This window comes from Octopus bimaculoides, chromosome 9 (genome assembly GCF_046866305.1).
Source record: "Octopus bimaculoides isolate indiv1 chromosome 9, ASM4686630v1, whole genome shotgun sequence".
Lineage (NCBI taxonomy): Eukaryota > Metazoa > Mollusca > Cephalopoda > Octopoda > Octopodidae > Octopus > Octopus bimaculoides.
This window is the reverse complement of record NC_142936.1, coordinates 47,137,745-47,155,715: the sequence shown is the minus strand read 5'-3', so window position 1 is coordinate 47,155,715 and position 17,971 is coordinate 47,137,745.

Below are 17,971 nucleotides of genomic sequence, written 5' to 3'. Positions count from 1 at the left end.
AAAGAAAGAGAGAGAGAGACGCCTGCAGTGATTTTAGGAGCTTTCGACTGCCGGAGATGACAAGGGTATTGCAGCTTCCGAGAGTATCATTCCTTCCTTCCTTCCTTTCTTTGTTGTATAGTGTAAAACGCTCTCATCCCATGCAATCGCTACGCTTAAATACTTGCAGCCGTAGCTTCTCAAATCTAGCGGCAATTATCATCATCATTATTATTATTGTTATTATTATTATTATTATTATTGTTGTTGTTGCTGTAGTTGTTGTAGTTGTAGTTGTTGTTGTTGTTGTTGTTATCTACAATTTAATATGGAATTGTTCATTGCTACCGGATTTGGGCCCTTTTTCCCCATGCTTGTGCGGTAGGCATAACGTCTATCTATCTATCTATCTATCTATCTATCTATCTATCTATCTATCTATCTAGCTTGCTATCTGTGTGTCCGTTTGTGTGTGATGCGTATGTATGTATGTATGTATGTATGTATGTGAAACACACTGACACACACATATACATACATACATTCACAAATACACAAAAGTGTCGTATTCGGGTTTATATTTATACGTGTATGTTTCGGTATTATAATAAACTATTATGTATGTATAAATATTCATACAGATATCAGAACATGTTTTTAGAAAACAATCTTAAGGACCGTACGTCTGCCGATGTCTATAAATACAATAGCCTATATATAGAACTATACTACGTATAATTTTATAAGTGCTATAGATTATAAATCTCTTGATATGATGTAAATATATATGTGCTCTGTACAGTTAATTTTACACGTAAATAGAATATTGATTTCCGAAAAAGTCATGAGGTCTACAGTTCATGGAGAAAATAGTATATTGCTTTCTGACAGTCATACTTTTTTTTTTCAATGGTTTTGGAAGGAGGGACACTGCACATAGCTGTTGCAAGCTAGATTTGATGCTTTGTTGAAGGACAGAACAGAGAGGCTACTGCAAGTTGGTGTTGGGTATTGCTAGTGTTTTAGCACGGGTTTCAACCAGATCAAGCGAAAATTCTTGTTCGCAAGGTGACTGGAGATTGCATATATGAAAGGGATGCTGAAAAGTTCCTGACTTTCAGGGTATCGCAAAAGGCCTGACTGGGGGACCAAGTTTTTGAGTTCTTTTACAGGGTTTAAAAAAAAAACCTTTAGGACCGCTGCATTAAGAGTGTGAATCTGAGAGGGGAATATGTGGCGTAAAATCATCATTAACTGATCCTCCCGTATTTTCTTTTACTCAAAGCCAGGAACTTTTAAGCGCCCCTTCGTAATCTGGCATCCCCTTTTAGGGCGAAATTTGCGTAGAAACTGTAGTCAGCAGTGCGGAAAGTGTTTGTCGATAGGAGTTTAACAGTTACTGTGTCGGAGAGAAGTTAGAAACATGGTTTGTATGAAAATATGTGATTATGTGTAGGTTCTAGTCTGGAGTGAAATCCGTGGATGTTTGAGAAGACGAGGGAAATTTACTACATGATTAATTCTATATTTTTGGTTACATCGTGAATCAGGCGTACAGTCACTCTGCGTGAAAAGATCTCGGCAATCCGGAGGTGGAAGCCTGGACTGAATGCTTGCACTAGCATGCTTTCCGCTTTAGGCACCAACTGATACGCCGGGTGACGCAGATTAATCGGACTGCAAAATGTGATTACTACTAAAAGTTAATTTGATTCAGTGAATAAAAGAACTGTAACTTGAAATTGAAATTAGTCACCGGGAGCCCGTTCTCTAGTGTGATTGCACGAACAGTTGAAGCCCATATTATATGAGATTTAAAAAAAAGGCCGGTAGGGGTTAAAAAGCCATAATATTCGAGACCACTGCAGTATATATGGTTTCAAGGAGTTGAAATCAGATTCCAGAAAGGGAATGTCGTGTTCATATCTTCACAATTCATTCCATGATCTCAAATCTGACTCACATATTCGGTAGCGTATTAACCAAATATGATGTCATTATTGACCTCTATGCATATATACAAGTAACTGAATGGTGAGCAATTGAAATTTTTGCTGTTGCCTACTCTAAGAATGTCCTATGGCATTGATATATATAAACGTATTGCTCCACTATCAACCGATTATACTCGACCCCTGAAGACTCTATCTATGACTAACTAAGCACATATTACAAAAATTCAAATTACTTTCTGCTTAAAATTGTATGTGGATGAGATATCCCATATGTAAGATATCTTATTTTTCGACCGAATATGGTTGGTTATTAATATTCATACTATGTATTTGATGTCTTTATCTTGTATCTTTCCCAAAAACTTCGATATAGAACGAACTGTTGTTTTTGTGACACAAGACTGGATTTTTTGTTTTTTCTGATATATGACAACAAGATATGTGCTTCCTTCTTAAGTTTCTACATAATACTTACACACCCTAATAACAAGACGCTTTTAGAGATTCAAAATAGCAACCTTCCACTCGTTCTTGTGGTATGGATTATATTTTGATATATATGAAGGGGAATAAGGTAGAATAGGAAAAACCAGCGGACAAAAATTATAACGGTATTTTGTCACGTTTAAGTTATTCTTATCTATTTATAAGTTCGATAAATACCAGTTCAGTACTGCCGTCTTTATCATCGACAGTACTCTCCACAGAAACATGTGATCGTCTGCTAATCTTATGAATGATAGGTTATATAGAAGCCATTGTAGTTAATGTAAAGAAAAAAAAAACGGAAAAATGTCCATTTAATTAAAATTGCATGCAGAATGGTAAGAAAAATTAATTAGCTGGTCAAGGAAAACAAAAGAATGGACATTTAAATCCAAATTGATTAAACGCTAACAGGTGGAAGGTGTTAATCTTATCTGTAGCAAATACATTAACAGCTCAAGCATGGTCTGCGCTTTTTAGATCTCGTCACCTAAGCATGGTATTACCAATAACTTCCAGGTCTTATGTAAGCGAAGCATATAAGATAGTTTCACTGAATAAACTTTGAGAGTGGCATGATTTCTCATAGTAAATTGCAAGGAAATACAAAGGTGGCTTCTCAATGAAAAAAACAAAACAAAACAAAACAAAAGAAAACAAAACAAAAAGGCAAAACAAAACACATAGTTAAGTTCCGGTTAACGTACATTATATAGTGACCTAAAATATATCCAATTAATTAAAATTACACAAGTATTGATGGGGGATAATTCTGGTCAAGAAATGCTGGAGAGACAATTCTGAAATCGAAATTGATTATAAATTGAATGGGTGAAAGCAGTGGAGTGCGAAACCCAGCATCTAAGTTCTTGTAAGTTCTAGTAATGTTATCCTGTACTGAAGAAGTTTAATAATACCGAAACACGTCAGTAGTTATTACAGTACTTGCCAACTATAAGCTCGCTTCCAATTACTCCCATTCATATTGTAATTTGTTTGAATTATCGAGTCATTGCGATTGTTTAATTTGTTTCGCTCTGACTGAACATATCTATGATTACAAACAATTCGACGATAAAGATGCGTGTATCTCAGGCGAGGCATGTTCATTCAGGTTTTAGATGTTAGAGTGAGATTTGAGGAAGTTTAACAGATATTTCTAACAACGGAAGCGACCATACAGAGCATTGCTTCTATTTGGGTGTTTTCGCCTAAGTCTTACTTCAACTAACCATTACAAGTAAAAATTTAATGACTGCTAGTGCAACTTTAAGTAACTGGAAAATAGTTCTGACTCACTATATTAAATATGTTGACCTTTGTTTACAGCATTTTTCTTTTGTCATACAAATTCGTCCCTCTATCATATTCTTCCAACCCACGATATAATTATTTTAGAAGACATCATCTTACATTGTAGATGTATGATGAGAGAGATATGCATTTGCATTCAGCTCTCTTCGTTCAAATATCAAATTTCACTGACTTCAACTTTTCTTTACGTCCATCAAAGGGTTTGCTAGAATAAAATATCACGGATGCACAGGGAAATAATTAAACCGCTATACACCTTCCTTCATTAAAATTAATTTTGTACACCACCGTGATTGAATTTCTTCTATTTTTGTAGCTTACAATATGTCACAGGCTTACTTAATTCTACCAATGATCTGGTAACCCATTCGAGTTACAAACAGTAGCTTTATAAGATAAGTTCCTCTATCCTGTTTCGTCTGTTTCGTGGCGAATTGTTTTATGTACTGGCGGTGTTGTGCATGCATGCTGCAATGAGCAAATTATAGATAAATGCACAGGAACAACAACTGTTTTATTTCGAGTACATCTGTTTCGTCCACTTCCTTAGTGGTCACTAGCAACGCCCATCTATATACATTATTTGCTGCACAGTTAATAAAAAAATCTCCAGTAGTATTTTAATTGATTTGAATTATCGAGTTATTGCGAATGAGTACAAGCAGTAGAGTGCGAAACCCGGCATCTACAGACTTATAACTTGTAGTAAATCTATACTGCATATAGCTGGAAAACTTGGAGAGTGGTTACATGACTTTCTGAAAGATAGAAGTCAGTAGTGGTTAATGGAGCCACCTCTATGAAAACACAAATAATGAGCGGTGTTCCACAGGGCACTGTCTTGGGACCATTGTTTTTATAGTCGCCCTCTCAGGTATGCCCTCAAGTGCCCGGATAGCCACCCTTGCAAGCTATGCAGACGATACGAAAGTCTCGCAGAAAATACAGAACTCCAGTGATCTTTTTCTTCTCCTCCTCCCCTTCCCCAGGATTGTTGCCTGTGACAAAGGGAAGGGGGGGGGGGAAGTCTTCATGTAATACCATATTGGTAGGAGGGTTTTTATCGTTTTTCCTCAACTCTTTCAAGACGCGCTCCGCCATCTAGTTGAGTTGTATTGATTCCATCAGATTTATATGATGGGCGGAACATCCCCCCTTTGGAGGATACACAACCATAAGATACCAGTAATAGGTTCCTGGTGCTTCTATTCATAACTTGGAATAAAATAGATATTGCAAAAAGACACCAAACCTTGTGTGAATAAATATCTTGAAAGGAACTTACTTGGAGCGTTCGAAAAAAGTCTGGGCAGGGGATTAGTCGATTACATCAACTCCAGTACTCAGTTGATCGACCCTCACGGATGAAGGGCAAAGTCGACCATTAACCATTTCGCCCAGCACCCTAAGGATTCTGGCAGCTCGCCACCTTATTAATAATAATAATGATTTCAAATTTTTGCCATAAGGGCAGCTTGGGGAGGGGAGAAAATCGATTACATCGAATCCAGTGCGTAACTGGTATTTATTTAATGGACCTGAAAGGATGAAAGGCAATGTCAGCCCCGGCGGAATTTCAACTCAAAACGTAGCAACGGATGAAATACCGCTAAGAATTTCATCTGGCGCGCTTGCAATTCTGCATTCTCACCGTCTTAATAATAATAATAATAATAATAATAATAATAATAATAACAATAATAGTCAAGACGAAGAGCGCGATTCGATTGTAAGATAGCTATTAGTTGAACGATATTTCAACAGTATGTATGTCTTTGTCAAGTTCAAAATAAGAAATAATAAAAATTCAAAATTACAGAAATTTAAACGTAAAGTATGAATGAGAGCAACCAGCGTTCACACGTTGATAGAATGACATCATCAGTTTTTAAGTTACAATTCTATAACAGGCGAAAAGAAAAAGACAGAAAATAATCCACGTCATCCCACATTTATCTCTACCGCCGCTCCGGTCATCCACACCATCTTATTCGATCAAATCCGAAAACGCAATTTTTGAGGATAAAACGGATTTGTACTGACATAGGGGATTACTGGAAACATGCAAATGCTTTTGTATGTCATTATGTCAAACGAGGTTACAGTGAATCACGATTAAAGGAAATACCAAACGAAATAACTAAGATTAGCAAAGATAGTCAAACTTACACGCATAATTTTAGCAAAAACAATACTATAGATGATAGAATTCCTTTAGTGATTAGCTGGCACCGACATTTCGCTGGCATTTCGAAAGTGTTGCATGAAAGTTACCAGCATGTGACGAAAAAATATCCTCGTTTGAAACAGATATTTCCTCAGCCGCCCATTGTAGCCTCTAGACGGAATTAGAATATAAGAGAATTGTTGACCTCTATATCTGACTCCAAGAAAACGAACATTGGAATGTCTGTATGCTGTACCTTAAAGAACAGCTGCAAGAGAGGTAAGCCCTGTTCACTGTGCAACAACATGAGTGAAGTGAATTCCATCAGAAATCATAACAGAAATGTTATGATTTATACAGAAGGTGGAACATGTAAAGATTCCCATATGGTGTACGCTGCAGAATGCACGAAACGCAACTTAATTTATGTTCGTTGTACAACAGAACGATTAAACAAAAGATTTAATGGGCACAGATTCGACGTCAGGCACAATAACGGTAGTTCAACAGAACTTGCTGAACATTTCATTTCAAGCGGCTGCAATTTTGAAGAAGACTTGAAAGTGCATATTCTCAGAAAATATTCTGAATCTGCCCCACTTTCACTTCTTAGAATGTATGAGGAGAAATAAGTTTGTGGGTTATTAACATCGCGCTCTGGAGGAATAAATAAGATGACAGAATATCATCAAATTTATACAAAACTGTTTGATTGAATATTCTCTCTTTTTCTTTCCTTTTTTCTGTCGTCTTTATTTTTTCTGTCTTTTTCTTCTCGCCTGTTATAAAATTGTAACTTAAAAACTGATGATGTCATTCCATCAACGTGTGGACGCTGGTTGCTCTCGTTCATACTTTACGTTTAAATTTCTGTAATTTTGAATTTTTATCACTTCTTATTTTGAACTTGACAAAGACAGACGTACTGTTGAAATATCGTTCAACTAATAAAATATCTTACAATCGAATCGCGCTCTTCGTCTTGACTGTTTACCTTTGTGAAGAGCTACGTCAATCCTTTTTAAAATATAATAATAATAATAATAATAATAATAATAATAATAATAATAATAATGATGATGATGATGATGATGATGATGATGATGATAATAATAATAAAAATAAAAATGATGATAATAATAATAATAATAATAATGATGATGATGATGATGATGATAATAATAATAATATACTCGCATCTCTTCTGATCTTCACGATTGGAAGTGTTATGTAAATTGTTTTGTCTTGGTATAAAAGATGGGCTACGGCAAATATTCTGCTCAGTACTTGACCTTAACCAGTTGAGCATTTCCCTTGGTGACTGACGATATGTGCATCTCTGATCACGAGCAGAAGTAGTTGGGGAGCATCATAGCCATGTGTTGAGAAGAATTCTTTGGAGTTTGGATAACTTACGTTTGGAAATATGGGTGTTTTGTTCATCATCATTCGACAACCATTATTCAAGGAACTTTCCAGCGGGATGGGCTATTCGACCTGAACAAGACTGTAACTCGGCTGTAGCTGCAAAGTCATGCGCTGTTTGTCTTGATACGAGATCACCATGTCGCGCACATATTGTTGTGATGCATGTGTATGGTGTAACCTTATCAGACGAGTAGTCATGATGGATATACTGGGCTTCGTACATTTTACCTCAGTGTCACTCTGATGACATTCACTGCTTTCTCACTTAATAATAATAATGATAATAATAATAATAATAATAATAATAATAATAATAATAATAATAATAATAATAATAATAATAGCAATAATATCAACAACAACAATAATAATAATAATAATGATGATAATAATAATAATGATAATAATAATAATAATAATGATAATGATAATAATAACCCAGAAGTTTCTTTGCATAAACGAGGTGTAATTTAACGGCAATCCTATGTCTCGTAACGGGTATTGAAGCATATTATATTAACTCAAGAATGTGAATAAATTTTTGCTTGTATGGCATACATGTAACCAGACCTGACACGAAATGCTTGTCTGCTTCTTGACTGAAGGAGAACGCATAAGAATAACGTGTTAGCTCTTACGTCAAGTTTTTTTTTTATGGTAAATTCTTTGTATTGTTATTTATGAGAGCACAGAAGTAATTAGATGTTACATAGTACATAGATTCTATATAAGTTACTACTTTTATGTAATGCACACAAAGACTTCTACCGAGTTCCACAAGTTTCAACAATGAAGGTTAATTCTTAGGATTAAGAAACCTAATTGTGAACTGGTGCATGATCTCTCATGTTAGTTGATAGTAGATGGTTTTATTATGTATAGAAGCTTATTGTATTTTATTATTCTATACCATAATAATGAGTAGGCTTTTGTCAATATTGTTCCTCCATGCACTTTTGTTGATATATGCTTTGGTGATATATGCATTGCTTTGTTTGTTTAGGCGTCTGATGCGACTCACTAATAATGTCTTCTTCATATTTTGACAAAAAGCGAATTCTGTTTTCAGCTTATCAGCTTAGAAGATACAAGAACTAACATTAGTTATGAAAACGGAAAATATTTCTTAGTCCGAAGAGAACGGAACGTGTTTATGATTTATTTACGACTCTGCTACACCTGCGAGATCGATACTGCTGATATTGATTTTATATATCTAAAGATCAACGTCTGCTGGTGAAACAAAATAATATTAAAAAAAAATAAAGAAAAACAAAAGAAAGAAACTTAGTACATAGGACGTTCCAGTGATTTGTATTTCTGGGGATGATAGATAGAGTGACATGAGAAAAATAGGATAGGTGAAACTCTATACTATCGACTGGAGGGATAAAGACAGATATGAGGTATAGACGTGTAGCTACCACATTTCTGATATCGTTGTAGTGACGGTGAAAGAAGCAGCTGTACTTAAGAAAATGTAGACATAAGTGTAAACGTACCGCAAGTGGAATTTTTCTGCCAGCTAAATAGACTTTCTGTGTTAAAGTGTAGCAGTAATTTTTTTCTAAGAGTTAAAAGGACCCGACTAAGTAAAAAGTATCTTATATAGGTTTGGCTTAGTGGGTGTGTAGTAAAAGGCATGTTTCCCAACTACATGGTTTCAGATTCAGTTTCACGGCATGGAAACGTTGGCAAGTATCTCCTACTCTATCATATCTTCGGATGAACAGAATCCTAGTGAGTGGATTCGGTAGACTGAAACTGAAAGAAGCCCGTCCTATATATATATATATATATATATATATATATATATATATATATATATATATACACACACAGAGTAGTGTGAATAAACTCCTCTAAACTACGCAAAAATCAAAATAACATTGACATCTCATTTTAACAGATATATTTACCAAAATTACATAAAAATATCTTGAAATATTAAATAGTAAATATATTTAATAAAATTGCCATTCGCTTCAACCACGGCTTCAAGACAACTCCGGAATCTCCTGTAACTCTTTTGGACAGTCTGCTTGTTTAAGTTGGTGAATGCTGCCATAATCCTTGCTTTTAGTTCATCTTTGGTGTTACAAGGAGTTTTGTTGGTCTCTCGCTCAAATGCGCCCCACACATAATAATCAAGGGGGTTGGTGTCTGTGGAGTTAGGTGGCTAGATATTGGGGGTGATGTGGTCGCAGACGTTGTCTGACAGCCATGACTGGGTTCTCCAGCTTGTGTGGTATGCCGTAGAGTCCTGTTGCCAGACATAGGGTCTTCCAACAGCCACCCTCTTCAGCCAGGGCAGCACTACCAGGCACTTGATGTAGGCCTCCGTGTAGAGTATGAGGCTGTGTAGGAAGATGAATGGAAACATAACTAGTGATCACTCCAATTACCACGATGTCGACTGGAAGTTTCGTTTTCATCACTCTTGTTACATGTCCTCAAATTGCACTGTCTTCAGATTCACAGAAAAACACTGAAATGTTAGTATTAGAGCTTCTGGCGTGAATGCCAAGCAGCATAGTATGCCGTTTCCAAATTTCTGCCAGAGAGAATTGCGTCATGGTGCTATTTTTCTCACAGACGCTGCCAAACTGACTCTACTATACTGTGTAGTCGACAAAATACAAAATAATGCGCATGCGCCAAATAAAAAATATAAAATGGCGACAATTTATCCATCGCACTGTGTGTATGTATCTGTGTGTTGTGTTTGTGTACGTGTTTTTACACCTGTGTTTGTTCCTCACTACCGCTTGACAACCGGTGTTTGTTTACGCCCCCGTTAGCTAGCGGTCTGACAAAAGAAAACCGATAGAATAAGTACTAGGCGTAAAATATAAGTGTTGGAATCGATTTTTTCGACCGTAACACTGCGACTGCAGTCAAATGAATGAAACAAATAAAAGATTAAAAACAAAAGACAATAACGATAAAAAAAAAAGGTGAACTGTTTATTTTTCTGATTTTGTCGGTGGACGTTATTATCTGTGATGAATTTGAATAATATCATATGATATCATGATGAAAGATCATAAGAGGTGTGAAAGACAGCCACAGATGTAAGTTTCAGTTGTGTGAAGGTTTTGCGTATGCGTTACCTTCATTCACACACAAATACTAAAACACACACGTACTCATACGTGCACGCGTATATATCGTTATATATATATATATATATATATATATATATATATATATATATATATATCAAATTAAAAATTAGGGTTCAGCAAAAATTGTTTCACCACACACCGAAAATTAGAAATAGCAGTTAAAACTACTATTTCACTACCATAATATATCTCCCGGACAGTAAGACTCGCAACTCACACAGACAAAAAAAAAAATATATATATATTGCAAAAGAACAAATGTATCGCAAGAAACAGCTAGGTTTCTTTTACTTACATTTTACATAGTTCAACGTATACAAGTTAATGTGTGAAAATAAAAATTGAAAGCAGTTTCTTATAAAGCTAGTTTTTCGACATCAAATGGCTATGGGGGTCCACCAGAACAAAATAATAATCAAAGGGATCCATAGATAAAAAAAAAAATCGTTGAGAACCCCTGAGCATCAGTCAGAATATATTGCTATATTTGTACTTGCTCTCTATACCCTGAGTACAAATGCTGCCGTGTGGTGTATAGAAGTACTTATTTCAACGTGATTTATATGAATGAAAATATTACGAAGCGGATATTAGTTCTTTGGTAGCCTTCTGGTTTTCTTACTGATATAGATGTCAAGTCAAAGTTGAGCCCTTGTTATGAGACTAGCATGTGATTTGAGTGATATTTGACTGTTATTTTCCTCAGATCGAGCGATGGACCAATTATTGCAGCTGTCTGTTTGTTATTGTTTTATCTCTAGGGCATGTCTAGTAGAGAAAACACACGATGAACCTCCATCACGCATTTCTTTTTATTTTATACTGAGTGTCTAGGACTTCATTATCGAATGCATCATGGCTATAGTTAAAATTGTAATGTGAGGTCTGATGGAGCGTTTCTTACAACATTTAACAAATTGAACAAACATGTAGATGTTGTGAATTCGTGCACGTATTAGTTTCCAATGGCTATTGTGAAACTACCAAAACTACTATGAAAATCCTGCGACTCCGTTAGTTGGCGGTGGGTTTGATTTGTCATTCAGCTTAACACCATCACTTGCCCTCGGTGGGTTTTTATTGGAAATTACAACCGCTGCAATCATTTGGGGCTGGTTTCCACACTGAAATACCTTAACCATTCCACCATACATGGAGTCCTTATTGAGAGGGATATACACCACTTTACATTCTGTTTAAAGATGTAGAAAATAAGAGAAGTAAACAGCTGAATGTGAGAATGAAACGCATTCTTCAATCAATATTTCAGAATTTGAAACTCATATCTAGGGCAGCATTCAACATTTCATGTGTAAATATTTAAATGTAAACGTAGCACAAGATAATGATTATTAATGGCAAATACACAATAAAGGTTACGATTCAAAAACGTAGGCTTGCACTATTTAAATTTTATAGGATTCTTCAATTTCCTTGTGTAGCAAATAATTAAGATATTTGCTAAAGTGAAATAGAAATAATGATTCCTTTCATTGAGAGAGGATGTGAATTACAAAGATTTCACAATCTCTAATGGAAACATTGACTAACGGGCTCTACAAAACACATACAGAAACGCACACACACGCACACACACATATACATACAAATGCGTGTGTGTATGTGTGTGTGTGTGCGCGCGTACGTGTGCGAGTTTTTTGTGTTCCATTCATTTGCTACACAATTACACATGCATTAGTTCAACCGGCATAAGACACTTTCTATATATGATCATATTTTTCAATTCATTTTTCTTCCTGTCATTAAACTATCACAACTGTTATCTCGCTTTCTCTCTTCCTATCTATCTATCTATCTATCTATCTATCTATCTGTTTGTTTCTGTGTCTATCCATAAGCACTTTAATCTAAGCACACATACACACGCGCGCACGCACACGCACAGACAAATGTATAAAGCATCCCATATACAGTAATGCTCCGACTATCTGGAAGTGTTACGTTCCAAAACCCCAACGATAGATGAAAATCCGCGAAGTAGAAACAGTACTGTACTGTATATTGTTTTTAATTATTCTTATACTTTGTACATATTTATTTTATCATAAATGCAAAACAACACCACAGAGGAATTGACGCAGGCTTAAATAATAAACCACGATAGGTGAACCGCGATATAGAGTGGGATTACTATGCTGTCGCTCTCTCTCTCTCTCTCTCTCTCTCTCTCTCTCTGTTACTCACACATACAAACATGCACGTATATATATATATATATATATATATATATATATATATATATATATATATATATATATGTGTGTGTGTGTGTGTGTGTATGTGTATATATATATGTATGTATATATATACATGTGTATATATACATATATGTATATGATATATATAAATGTATTTATGTATGTGTATATGCATGTATGTACCTATAAACACATATATATTTATTATATATATTATATATATTTATAATTTATAAAATTTCATTATTCATTATTATAGTGTGTAACAAAATTTGTATACATTCTTTTGTCTCTGCCCAGTACGTGTTATTTTTCTGTTTGCTCCCTTCTAGAAATCAACGGAATTGGCTATTACTCCCCTCAGACTTTACTTTTGCGACCTGGACCTCAACGTTTTGAAACTGACCTATTTTCCAATATATTTTTAACCGATTCAGCGCTGAGCTGTTGAAGCAGAAATATCGTTATAGCATATTTTCTGCTCAGTACGACAGATTTGCTTATTAGTTGCTTGACCTTAACCAGTTGGGCATCTCACTTAGTAGCTGACATTAAGTGCATCTCTGATCGTAAGTAGTTGGGGACAGCATAGCCATGTGTTGAGAGGCAATCCTTAGGGTTTGTATAAATGTAACAAAAGCAAAGTTTGAAGGCAATATTAATCATTTTTCATGCTTTCTATGGTAAACTAATAGGGAATAACAGTTGCTACACGAGGACAAAAATCATGTTGCACAGTGTTATTGCAACTGTCTGATGAACGGTCACGTGAAACACTGGGTAACAATTTCTGTAAGTTTATCCGGCGTTAATAAAATAGACAATTTAAACATGAACAAAGAAGAAAAAACACGAAAAAATAAAACACTAAAAAACAACGCGATGACGTGGAACAAGTACAGTGTTATTGGACGCTCAGGAAAGGAAAGAATAGAAAGAGGATTTAACGTTTCGATCGGAGATCTTCGTCAGAAATATAGGAAAAGTCCAAAGAAGGGAAGACAGAGAAAATATACATAAATACATACATACATACATACATACATACATAAATAAATACATACATACATACACACACACACACACACACACATATATATATATATATATATATATATATATATATATATATATATATATATATATATATATATATATATATATATATGTATGTATGTATATGCACACAGAAACACATATGTACATTCGTGTTAAATAAATAGAGAGAGAGTGAGAGAATGAGAGGGAGGTAGAGTGAACGGAAGACTCTTCATCTTGTTATATGTGTGTGTGTATCTATATATAATAATGTGAGTTGACATATGTACACAGACACAGATGCATAGGTGAAATTCTGCTTTATTGAATAGCAGTTTAAAAAAACTTTCAACATAGCAAAATGTGTTTCTATTGAAACAAAGCAACAGTTACCTAACTACAGCGAAATATGGTATATCAAAGACTTCCGTACACCGTTAAAAAGAGAAACGAGTTATTAATGTGCAAATGTAACAGATGAAGACACAATATACACGGTTGCTGTATTTTCTTAGTATAATGTACTTTACAGTGTTAAAAAGAAATTTCGCAAAAATCTAAAACAGTACATTTCACTCTGTTCTTTGTGCATACGCTAAACATAAGTAAATCTCAACGGTCACGCTAGGACGGAATCAGAATTGATGAAGTCATCAAGCATTTCTAAAAGCAAAGCGTTCTAATGCGACTATCCTGTGATTTGTGATAACGAAGTTAGATTTTTAAATATCCCAACTATAACTATCTGTGACTTTAGTTAATAAAATCATAATCTTTGTTCACGGTAATTAATACATATGCCTTCCACCCGTGACCATCTCTTCACTTTGAAATTTAAGTTTCTACTCTGACACAGTCGATAATAATAATAACAAGAGCACTCAGAGAAAACAAACCTCCGCCAAGGCAACACGAACGATTAGCCAGAGATGATTTTTAATATGATAATATATGAAATAAACTCGATTGCTCTCACAAACGAGAATATCAAAAATGAACCCGACCACTCTCAAAAATTAAGTAAAAGAGCAGGAAAGATAATCGAGAATCCCTGTCAGGTATCGGATCGATCGTAAAATCTAATCAGTTCGTGCTAGTTACGACGCCAAACATCCCTGAAAGTTTCATCCGAATCCATCCAGCGGTTCTTGAGACATGTTCACGGACAAAGAAACAAAGAAACAAGCACGACTGAAAACAATATCTCCGCCTTCGCTAGGGCGGAGGTAATAAATAGAATCTAAAATAAAATTTAACAGAAATTCCCATAAAATAAGTTATTACATTTTGTTTTTGTATTTGGTTTGCAAGAATCTTGATGTGAACTCGGGAGGGTCATTGAACTAATGATAAGCTCACGCACTGGTTAAATTTTATTTATTTATTATTTGTCAATTGGTTTGCTCTTTAGCCACCTATTGTTCGATTAATTATTTGTTTAGCCAATCAATCAGTTGTCTTTGCCAAAGTCCTTCTGTCATTACTTGCTACTTCTTCAATGAAGTGCCATCACTACTCCAGTTTACCTTCAGATGTTATTTATTGATTAACCGAAGAATTAATCCAGCAAACCTATAGCTAGGTGATTAACTAGTGAATGAACTGACAAATAATAAAGAAGTGAAATTGAAAAAGTGCGTGTGTTTGTTATTGGAATAATGCCCTCCACCGAGATAAAACAAAAATATTAATACATATTATTGCTATGTAACATTATTCAAAATAGCTAATACAATTTTTGAAAAACCACAACTGATACGCCCGTCATCTTTCGTAAGAACATATAGTGCGAGAGATCGATAATAATTAGTGGAGGGTAGTTTAAAATAAATGCTACATAGTAGCAGTTTTTGAACGAAAAGAAATCGTTAGAACAACTGATAAACTGCAAGGTACTGGAAAAATGTTCGATGATGAGACAGCATAACGACCAAATACGGTAACTTGGAGCTGATTTTTTGTAGAATGGTATGTATCCTATCTCAGATTTGGATTCGGATTATTCTGTTATACATTTTCACACATAGTGTCTCTACGTGGGGTTAAACTAGCATTTGCAAATACATAAACAGATAGAATAAAAACGGAAAAGGAAATTACTTCCCAACCATGGGGACTTGGGTTCAGTTCTACTGTGCGGCTTCTTCGGCGGCAAGTGCCTTCTACTATATCCTCAATCGAAACAAAGCCTTGCAGGTGGATTTTTTACGGCGCGCGCGCGCGTGTATCTATATATGTATGTATGAGTGTATATATGACTCTTTTGTGTTTATATTCTTGTGTCTGCATTTGTCCCCGCCCACCGTTTGACAATCGATCTTGGTCTCTTTACATCCCCTTTAACTTAGGAGTTCGGCAAAGGTGAAAAAATACAATAAGTACCAAGCTTAAAAATATAAGTACAGGTAGCGATTTGTTCGATGAAACTCATGAACGTAGTGTTCCAGAATAGCTGCACCCAGTGAGCTGAACAAGTAAGAGATGTGACCAATAAAGAAAGGCTGGGAAGTTTGAAATCAAAAGCTCGGATCTCTCACTCCGTAAAAAATTACGAGAGAGTCATATTTGGAAGGCAGACTTTTATATTATTGTTTGATAAACTGCTAAAACATAAATTTTGGTTACGTTGAAGTTTAGACATGTTTAGCGCATGAGCAAGAAAAGTGTCTATATGATTTGTTTTACATAATCTCATTATAACAAATGTCACTTTACAAGAAATCATTTTATATCGAGTCAAATTCATTAGTAACTTAATTTATTCTATCTATCTATCTATCTATCTATCTATCTATCTATCTATCTATCTATCTATCTATCTGTTTGTCTATCTATGTATCTGTATGTTTGTCTGTCTGTATGTGTATGCAAACATACAATACGCGCATATATATATATATATATATATATATATATATATATTTGTATGTGAATACGCAGTCTCGAGCAAATATATGAGTGTGTATACACGTGCATATATATCTGTGTGTGTGTGTGTGTGTGTACGCGCTCCTGTGTGTGCATGTGTGTGTATAAATATATAAATAAATAAATGAATATATATATATATGTATATATATCTTCTGGCCATTATACCAATGAGTCAGTGGGCAATAACCTATACGCCCCTATTATCACTGTATTTATGTTGTCACGAATCTTTATTCATTTGGAGTTGCCAGACATCGCAAATAACTCACTAACATTTTTGTTTTTCACTGGCCTTGTTTAACCTCTCCCGTTTTATAGTGATTCATCTTTTTTGTTCGTACTGAAATTGTGTTTTAAAATTTAGTGGGATATGTATATTTCCTCCTCTCAAATACATATTCACACACGCCCATACATGCATACAGAAATCCATAAACTTTCATAAGACATATATACATACACACACCTACATATTCATATAAACACACGCGGAGACACGCATATATTGATGCATACACATACTTGCGATCCTCTTTAATAGTGATAGCCGACAGGTGCAGTAAAACCAATTGCATAAATTGTAGAGCGAGGTTCCAATGAAGAAATATTGTAGATTTTCGTTTTACTATGGGAACTATGAGGATGGATACAGCTACGAAAAGAAGGAAAGATGAATGAGTCGGGAGTGCTTGAGTTGAAATTCTATATAAGGACAGCCAGCATCGAAGTGGTTTCTCTTTACTGAGCTTTAAACAGAGTTAGTAGCTGTTGGGAGTTGAAGTATTCCGTGGCACTAAAGAAAAAGGGCAATCATTGTGATGTAGTTTTGACTCCATCGCAGATACTAGCTTTTCTCATTTGTAGCCACTACAGGGTTATGGTTTGTGTGCTGTTCATGGTTAGAGTGATACTGGGGGCTCAGTAAAGTTTTTCGTAATATGTGCAAGTACGGTAATCCAGAATTGTTGAAGAAAACAAGATTCGTATGGCGCTGTCGGAAAATCCTTGCAAGGTCATTGCTCATTTGGTTAGTATATATGAGTGGAGATATCTAGTTTGCGTCTAAGTAAAGTTTGTGTGCAAGAGGTTTGGGAAGATTTGGAGAAGAGTAGAGACAACAAATGTACTCAGAGGACTTAATGAGGAAGGTTTTGTGCTAGAATATCTGGAAGTTTCTGTAACTGATATCCCGTTAGTAGCGATGAGTATCAGGGAAATTATACTATATATTGTCAGGCTTGTTTCTCGTCAAAGTTTATCTACAGAAAGTAGTACATTCTATCAATAGGCCAGGCAGCATACATATTAGACACATTTAAATAGCAT